General features: G+C 43.5%; 1 non-coding gene and 1 pseudogene across 1 annotated transcript; one reads left to right on the forward strand and one right to left on the reverse strand.

Annotated features, from left to right (window-relative positions):
* Positions 1–5,313: 5,313 nt before the first annotated feature.
* LOC147973132 (secreted RxLR effector protein 161 pseudogene) lies at positions 5,314–5,709 on the forward strand (annotated as a pseudogene).
* Positions 5,710–7,507: 1,798 nt separating this feature from the next.
* Positions 7,508–7,611, reverse strand: LOC125511707 (U6 spliceosomal RNA). Its single transcript, XR_007285069.1, has one exon. It is a non-coding gene; the product is annotated as a U6 spliceosomal RNA (small nuclear RNA).
* Between the last annotated feature and the right edge of the window lie 463 nt (positions 7,612–8,074).

The following is an 8,074-nucleotide window of genomic DNA, read 5'->3' on the forward strand; positions in this document are numbered from 1 at the left end:
CATATGATTGTCCATTATTGTATTAATGATCGGCGTGTCAACATAAGAGGCCATGTAATGTAATTTACTTTCAGTAGCTATTAGTTTGTAATAGCATAGTATCTTATGTAACACTTGGCGGTTGACACCATGGCGTGGAGATGGAGATCACCACAAGGACAACCATGCATGGAGATGGAGATCACCATGGGCAGACCGCGCACGTGGAGATAGAGATCATCATGCGTTGTGAAAAGGGGGTTATACCATATCACGCATATATAAACTGCATGTGAAAGTTTATCCCTTTTATGCACCCTTCTTTTGCCTGGTAGATGTTTTAAGTAGGGTGATCCCTCAAAGAATGTCAAGTTTAAATGCCTCCCCAATTGCTGCACCTTCACATGTCAAGTATATTTAGTGATGGGCCTATAAAATTAGGGTGCCACTATATCTCCTTGAAGTGATGGGTTTGTGTCGGACACTTACACGCGAAGCATTGGTTGACTTGTCGTGGCTATCAAAACAGTTTTGGGCCATGAGGCATAGGAGTTGGCGCGGCATGAGATGTCCCCAACAACAAGAATCGTATGGAGATACGATTAGCAAGAGTTGCTTACCGAGTGATCTTGTCTTCTAGCGGTGATGCAAAAGCTCACTAGTTGACATGTTGATCTTGGATCTTGAATCATTAAGTATCAACCGAGGGATGTTGATTTTAGTGGGAGTAATGATCTTATGTTTAATATGAATTACTCTTCAGGAATACATGTCTTAGTGTTTTGCATATTTCTGTTGTAGATCAATGGCACCACCTGATCAAGTTACCCCTTTTGCGTTGAAATCAATCCTGGAAAAAGATAAATTGAATGGAACAAACTTTACCACCTGGTATAGAAACCTGAGAATTGTTCTTAGGCATGAGAAAAAGGAACAAGTTCTAGAGAATCCTCTTCTAGAGGAACCTGCCGATAATGCTAATGCCACGACCAGAAATGCTACCAGAAACTCATTGATGAATCAAACGAGATCAACTGTCTCATGCTGGCTTCTATGGAGCCCAATCTGCAGCAGAAGTTTGAAAATATTGAGGCTTTCGATATGATCGAGAACCTTAAGAGCATGTTTCAAATGCAGGCTAGGACCGAAAGGTTCAATGTCTGGCGATCCTTGATAGATTGTAAGCTGAAAGAGGGTGATCCACTGAGCCCGCACGTGATCAAGATGATTGGGTACATCCAAGCTCTCAATCGGTTGGGCTTCCCACTTGGGGATGAGTTGTCCATAGATATAATTTTGGGTTCTCTTCCGGATAGCTATGGACCGTTCATCTCGAACTACCATATGCATGGGATGGAAAAGAAGCTCACTGAATTGCATGGGATGCTCAAAGTGGCAGAGCGGATATCAAGAAAGATACGCATCGTCAAGTGTTGATGGTGCAGAAATCGGCTAAGTTCAAGAAGAGTTGGTCCAAGAAAAAGACTAAGGAGAAGGGCAAGGAGAAGGAGGCAACTCCAACTGCCGCCGCTGCGCCTAAGTCAGGGACGGCCTCGGGGAGTATTTGCTTTCATTGCAAGGAACCCGGTCACTGGAAAAGGAACTGCAGCAAGTGGCTTGCCGAGAAGGGCAAGAAGACTGGAAGTATGACTTCTTCTTTAGGTACACTTATTGTATATATTATAGACATTTATCTTTCTGATGTTTCTATTAGCTCTTGGGTATATGATACCGGGTCGGTTGTTCACATATGCAACTCGATGCAGGGGCTAAGCAGAACTAGGAATGTCGCAAGAGAAGTTGACATACGCGTCGGGAATAAAGCAAGAGTTGCTGCATTGGCCGTCGGCACTATGCAACTTAATTTACCTTCAGGATTTGTAATGGAACTTGATAATTGTTATTATGTTCCTGCTTTGAGTCGAAACATTATTTCTGCCTCATGTTTGATGAGACAAGGTTATGAATTTAGTATTAAGGACAATGGTTGTTCTATTTACTTGAACAATATGTTTCATGGCTTTGCACCGATTGTGAATGGGTTATTTATCCTAGGTATTGAAGGTGAATCAGTCTATAACATAAATGTCAAGAGGCATAAGCCTAATGAGATAAATCTGACTTACATCTGGCATTGTCGACTAGGACACATTAGTCAAAAGTGCATGAAGAAGCTCCATGATGATGGAATTCTAACTTCGTTTGATTTTGAATCATTCAAGACATGCGAGTCTTGCCTACTCGGCAAGATGACTAAGACTCCTTTTGCAAAGAGTTGCGAGAGGGCGTCCGAGCTGTTGGAACTTATACATGGTGATGTATGTGGACCAATGAGCACGACAGCCAGAGGTGGTTTCCAATACTTCGTGACTTTTACCGGCGACTTGAGTAGATATGGATATGTCTACTTGATGAGGCACAAGTCAGAAACTTTTGAAAACTTCAAGGAGTTTCACAACGAAGTGGAAAATCAACTCGGCAAGAAAATTAAACTTCTACGATCTGATCGTGGCGGTGAGTATATGAGCCAGGAGTTTGATGACCATCTGAAGAGTCATGGAATAGTTCCACAACTGACTCCTCTGGGTACACCATAGAGAAATGGCGTGTCAGGACGGAGGAATCGGACTTTGTTGGACATGGTCCGATCAATGATGAGTAAGTCGGATTTACCCTTGTCATTTTTGGGATATGCTCTAGAAACTACAGCTTTCACACTAAACAGGGTACCGCCTAAATCCGTAGATAAGACACCATATGAGATATGGACTGCGAAGAGTCACAGTTTGTCTTTTCTAAAAGTTTGGGGATGTGAAGCATATGTCAAGCGACTCCAGTCAGACAAGCTCACACCCAAATCGAACAAGTGCATATTCGTGGGATATCCAAGGGAAACCTTGGAATATTACTTCTACAACCGTGAAGAGGGCAAAGTTGTCGCTCGACATGGAGTTTTCCTTTGGAAAGAGTTTCTCAATTGGAAGGCTAGTGGGAGGACGGTCCGACTCAAAGAAATTAGAGAACCACACGGGGACGTTCCGGTAGGTGATTCTGTCACAACAGAATTAGTCAGGGAACCTGTGGTGGAGTCGACGTCGGTTCCACAAAGGTTGGAAAGGTTACGCAATTTGCATGACTGCAATGTGTTGTTCTTGGAGAATAACGAGCCGACTACATATGCGGAAGCAATGGAGAGCCCTAATTCCGAGTTATGGATTGAGGCCATGAGATCCGAATTAAAGTCCATGGATGACAATCAAGTTTGGAACTTGGTTAATCTACCAGATGGCATTCAAGCCATTGAGTGCAAGTGGATCTTTAAGAAGAAAACTGATATGAATGGAAATTTCACAGTCCATAAGGCTCGACTTGTTGCTAAAGGTTATCGACAAGTTCAAGGAGTTGACTACGATGAGACTTACTCACCGGTAGCGATGCCTAAATCAATTCGGATCATTCTTGCTATAGCGGCATATTTCGACTATGAGATATGGCAGATGGATGTCAAAACGGATTTCCTTAATGGAAATTTAACCGAGGATGTGTATATGACACAGTCCAGGGTTTTGTCGATCCAAAGAAGTCTAGCATGGTATGCAAGCTTCAGAGATCCATTTATGGATTAAGGCAAGCATCTCGGAATTGGAACATTCATTTTAATGAAGCGGTCAAAGAGTTTGGCTTCATCAAGAACGACTGTGATCATTGTGTATTCAAGAAGGTCAGTGGGAGCTCAGTTGCATTTCTGATCTTATATGTGGATGACATATTATTGATTGGAAATGATGTTCAAATGCTTGAATCTGTCAATGACTCATTGAAAAATAGTTTTTCTATGAAGGACTTCGGAGAATTGATGTCGCTTGAAGCTACGTCGGTATTTCCCCAAAGAGGAAGGGATGATGCAGCACAACGGCGGTAGGTATTTCCCTCGGATATGAAACCAAGGTTCTCGAACCAGTAGGAGAACCAAGCAACAGAACGTAAACAGCCCATGCACACAAATAACAACCACTCGCAACCCGACGTGTTAAAGGGGTTGTCAATCCCTTTCGGGTAACGGCGCCAGAAATTGGTGCTCCGACGGGAGAAAGTTGTAATAGATTGAATAAATAGATTGCAAATAAAATAAAGTGCAACAAAGTAATTTTGTATTTTGGGATTAATAGATCTGAAAATAAAAGCAAGGAAAAAGTAGATCGCAAAGGCAAATATATGACAAAGAGATCGAACCCACTACGATCGAACCCACTACAAAGCACCTCCTCCCTTTCTGTCACTGGGATCAAGCACCGTAAGATCGAACCCACTACAAAGCACCTCTTCCCATTGCAAGATAAATAGATCAAGCTGGCCAAACAAAACCCAAATATCAGAGAAGAAATACGAGGCTATAAGAGATCATGCATAAAAGAGATCAAAGAAACTCAGATACTTACATGGATATAAAAAGATAGATCTGATCATAAACGCAAAGTTCATCGATCCCCACAAACACACCACAAAAAGAGTTACATCATATGGATCTCCAAGAGACCATTGTATTGAGAATCAATAGAGAGAGAGAGAGGGGAAGCCATCTAGCTACTAACTACGGACCTGAAGGTCTACAAAGAACTACTCACGCATCATCGGAGAGGCACCAATGGAGGTGGTGAACCCCATCCGATATGGTGTCTAGATTGGATCTGGTGGTTCTGGACTCTGCGGCGGCTGGATGAATATTTCGTCGACTCCCCTAGGGTTTCTGGAATATTGGGGTATTTATAGAGCAAAGAGGCGGTCCGGGGGGCACCCGAGGTGGGCACAACCCACCAGGGCGTGCCTGGGCCTACTGGCGCGCCCCGGTGGGTTGTGCTCTGCTCGGAGCACCCCCCAGGTGCAGCCAGGGCCCATTACGTTCCTTCTAGTCCATAAAAAATCTCTGCAAAGTTTCGTGGCATTTGGACTCCGTTTGATATTGATTTTCTGCGATGTAAAAAACATGGAAAAACAGCAACTGGCACTTGGCACTATGTCAATAGGTTAGTACCAAAAATGATATAAAATGACTATAAAATGATTATAAAACATTCAAGATTGATAATATAACAGCATGGAACAATAAAAAATATAGATACGTTGGAGACGTATCAAGAAGCAGCTTATATTTTGGGAATCAAGATCTATAGAGATAGATCGAGAAGGCTTATTGGATTAAGCCAGAGTGTGTATATTGACAAGGTGTTGAAGCGGTTCAACATGCAAGATGCCAAGAAGGGTTTCTTACCCATGTCACATGGCATTAGTCTTATCAAGACTCGGAGTCCTTCGACTCCTGATGAGCGAAGACACATGGATGGGATTCTGTATGCTTCGGCTGTTGGGTCCATCATGTATGCTATGGTATGTACTCGTCCCGATGTTAGCTTTGCTCTTAGCGTGGTGGGCAGATACCAGGCTGATCCAGGTGAGAGTCACTGGACAGCTGTTAAGGATATCCTTAAGTACTTGAGAAGCACTAAGGATATGTTCCTTGTTTATGCAGGTGAGGATGAGCTCGTTGTGAAGACTTACATCGATGCTAGTTTCCAAACCGATAAGGATGATAGTCGATCGCAATATGGGTTTCTGTTCATTCTGAACGGAGGAGCAGTGAGCTGGAGGAGCTCCAAGCAAGATACGGTAGCTGATTCTACAACAGAGGCCGAGTACATTGCGGCTTCTGAAGCTGCAAAAGAAGATGTTTAGGTGAAGAATTTTATTTCTGATCTTGGTGTGGTTGAGAGCGTGTCCAAGCCATTGGACTGCTATTGTGATATAGTGGTGCCATCGTGCAACTCAAGGAACAACGGAAGAGGTGATGTAAACATATGCGAGGTACATACGGATGCAAATGTTGCTGATCCATTGACGAAGCCTCTCCCACGGCTGAAGCATGAGGTGCACATGAGCTCCATGGGCATACGATGCCTAAATGATTGACTCTAGTGTAAGTGGGGGACTGTTGGAGATATGCCCTAGAGGCAATCATGTGATGATGATATTTCCATATGTATTCATGAGTCATTTGTATTGTCTTTGAACATCATCAATGATATGTATCAATAAGTATGTGACTTGTTTGTGGAACTATGTATTGTATGTTGATTGTTCTAGTGGTCCCTAGTCGATAAGGTTATGCGGACACATATCCTTAACTAGTATATGACTCGGTTGATGACTATGTTTCACAAGTCATGTGCATGGAGATGCTAAACCGATAATATGGACCCGGGGATGGAGATCACCGAGTCGGACAGACCAACTTTGAGACGCGGCGAGATATAGTCATCTGTTAGTCTCAAGTACAATGTCTATGCCATGTCCTAGACCTGAGGTCCTCGCATGTTCTCGGGATAGGATCGACTCACTTAGGGTCTATCAAACGCTACTCCATAACTAGGTAATTATAAAGGTAGCTTTCGGGTGAGTCGTGAGACATGCCGCGAGACATGGTTGACCAAGATGGGATTTGCCCCTCCTATTTGGAGAGATATTCTTTGGGCCCTCTCAAGTGATCAGATTCAGAAAGCATGGCCATGCGACTTGGGTTAAATTTTAACCCAGTTTGGGAATCTGTATTACGGTTTCGAGAAGAGAGGTTGAGCTATCACAAGGGTGACAAGTACTCGCCTTGAGATCGACAATATATATCGTGAGGCAAAAGAAATGTTGCATATGACACATTGTCGAGGTTCGTCAAACGACTTTACGCACACATGGGAGTTGGCACGTTCTGCTAGGAGCTGCTACCAACTATTGACTTGGTCGTGTCCATGCGTACGTGAACCTATGGGGCGCACACTTAAGGGGCTGCAGCCCATTCGGATTGGATCCTAGTGAAAATGGATGTGTACTCCTAGTGAGCTAAGTGTTGAGCCCACCTCGAAGGTCTATATAAAGGGGAGTGGGCACACCACTTAGGGTTAATCTTTTCTAACCCTGGTTAGCCACCGCCACTCCCTACGTCCATGATGTGCGACCAGACCTAGCAGTTCGCCGCCCCCGCTGCACCCCGCACGTGTGGATACATTGGAGGTATCACATCTGCGGTGCTTGGATGAACAGTTCGAGGGAACCCCGAGGTGCCGTTCGCGGGAGATCACCGTTCACGGGTCTTCGCTGTTCCCGGGAGATCACCGTTCACGGGTCTTTGCTGTTCATGGGAGATCGGCGACGCTAGGAGGAGACGGCCCGGATATGCACAAGTGATGACAAGGTGCACAAAAAAGAGAAGTGTTGCTCTGTTGGGCTAGTCTAGATCTCAAACACTATGCCCAGAAACAGGTTGGTCTGGTCGGAGTGTTCCGGTGATCAAACATTGGACTAGGCGATCATGGGAGAGGGCTTCTAGGATTTTTTTCATTTGAATTGTTTAAATGGGTGTTTTTTCCAGAATGCATGCCTGATTCATCCACACTAGGTGGTAGATTCTGTGACCCATGCTTGGTAGTTCCTGTGTCCACGGAGGGGATGGTTTTTAGGCCGAGCGTGATGCACCCTCTCCATTTGACGGCTTTAGCTCGTTGATTTGTGCGTGTCATCCTTGCGCAGGGGTCATGCTAATCTTCTCTGTATCGTTCCAATTTTATCGGATGTCCCCGAAGGGACTTCAGCTTGTTGATTTGCATGTTCTGTTGTCGTTGGTTTTGTGCCCTAGCACATGTCATTGTGTTTAAGTTCTTGTTTCCTTCTTTCACAAAAAAAAGTTCTTGCTTCATTTGTTTTGTTCAGTTGTCAACATTTGTATGGTTATTGGGTCGTCATTTGTTGGAATTATTTTTTGTCTGGTGTTAGATATTGTCACATACATATTTTTTCAAATTTTGAAATGTTAATTAATAATAATTAAGTAATGTTGTGTGACTTCGATTCTTAGAAGGAATTACAACTTCTGAGTACTTACTTAAAAAATTTAAACCATGTCATGCAAGTTGGATCGACACAACTATCCGGCAAAAATGATTCAAAGTGTGTGAATAATATGACTTTCTCAAATATATTATTTCGATCTTAATTTGGATCTTCGCCCTAATCAAATGATAGACAGTAGATAAAATGACATCTCTGAATA

This window comes from Triticum urartu, chromosome 5A (assembly GCF_056163025.1).
Source record: "Triticum urartu cultivar PI428250 chromosome 5A, HENAU_Tu73, whole genome shotgun sequence".
NCBI lineage: Eukaryota > Viridiplantae > Streptophyta > Magnoliopsida > Poales > Poaceae > Triticum > Triticum urartu.